This window comes from Dipodomys ordii, unplaced genomic scaffold (assembly GCF_000151885.1).
Source record: "Dipodomys ordii isolate 6190 unplaced genomic scaffold, Dord_2.0 Scaffold4, whole genome shotgun sequence".
NCBI classification, from domain to species: Eukaryota; Metazoa; Chordata; class Mammalia; order Rodentia; family Heteromyidae; genus Dipodomys; species Dipodomys ordii.
The window spans coordinates 33,360,324-33,361,854 of record NW_012267220.1 but is presented as its reverse complement, the minus strand read 5'-3'; positions in this window follow the sequence as shown (position 1 = coordinate 33,361,854).

The following is a 1,531-nucleotide window of genomic DNA, read 5'->3' as shown; positions in this document are numbered from 1 at the left end:
CACTTAAAATGCAAGCTCAAGATGACTGAAAAGTGACTGGACCGTGTAGAATCTGTAAGAAAAGTCTGCTTGCAAATGTCCTTATCTTCCAAGCCGCACTCATTGTCAAGGTCATTTCTCTTTTGGATCCTCAATATTGTAAGTGAATCTTCAGATTTTAGAAATGCTTAGAAATATTTTCTTCTGCTCATGTAAATTGCTGCAGGATGTTCACAGTTCTTGAACATAAGGCAATTGAATATTTATTGAGAATGAAAACAATTTAACATTGGATTATTTTCCTTTTTCAATTTTTTTTTTTTTGCTTATGCGGTGCTGAGGAATTGAACCCAGGGCCTCATGCATGCAAGGCAAGCACTCTACCACTGAGCCACCTTCCCAGCCCCCCTTTTTCAAATTTTTTAAAAAATATTTTTATTGTAAAGATACTGTACAGAGGGGTTATAGTTACACGAGTAAGGTAATGAGTACATTTCCTATCCAGCATTGTTACACCCTACCTTGCTTTTCCCCTACTATGCTTTCCCTCCCCACCTCTCCAACTCCACCCTCCCCCCCAAGATTGGATTAATTTTTATCCGAAAGGTTATAATAACCTTTTGTTATTGTTGTTGTTGGTCATGGGGCTTGAACTTGGGGTTTGGGCACTGTCTCTGAGCTCTTCCTCAAGGCTAGTGCTCTACCACTTTGAGCCACTGCACCAATTCCTGTTTTGTGCTGGTTAGTTGGAGATAAGAATCTCATGAACTTTCCTACCCTGGCTGGCTCTGAACTGTGATTTTTAGACCTCAGCCTCCTGAGTAGCTAGGATTTACAGGTATGAACCACCAATGCCTGGCTCTTACCAGCAATTTTTTAATGGTATAAATGGCTCATTATGGCTTACTTCTATAATCCTAGCTAATTGGGAGATTAAAATTGTAAGGATGAGTTTGAGACCAGTGCAGGAAAAAAGTTTATCAAATACCATCTCAACTAATAAAAAGCTGGGTGCGGTGGCATGTGCTTTCCAGTTACAAGGTAAGTATAAAAAGGAAAGTGGCAGTTCAGGCTGGTCTAGGCAAAAACCTAGACTCTATTTGAAAATAAAGCAAAAAGGGCTGGAGTTATGGCTCAAGTGGTAGAGCAACTGCTAGTAAGTAGAAGGCCCTAAGTTTAAAACCTCAGTACCACCAGAATGAAAAGGAAACTATAAAACAGCTAGAAGAAAAACATTCCATCTTTTGATAAAAAAGCACATTAAGAGCCAAGGAAGGAAAACAAAGATAACCGTGATAAGTTTATTTATGCTAAAAATAATTGACTCCTGAATTTATGCTAGAGCAGAAAGAAGAGTTGAGGTGAAAACTAAGGAAATCAGAATTAAGCATTCACTTTAGTTAACAATAATATATCAGTATCATGGGCTGGGAAGGTGGCTCAGTGGCAGAGAGCTTGCCTTGCATGCATGAGGCCCTGGGTTCGATTCCTCAGCACCACATAAGCAAAAAGAAAAAAGCCGAAAGTGGTGCTGTGGCTCAAGTGGTAGAGC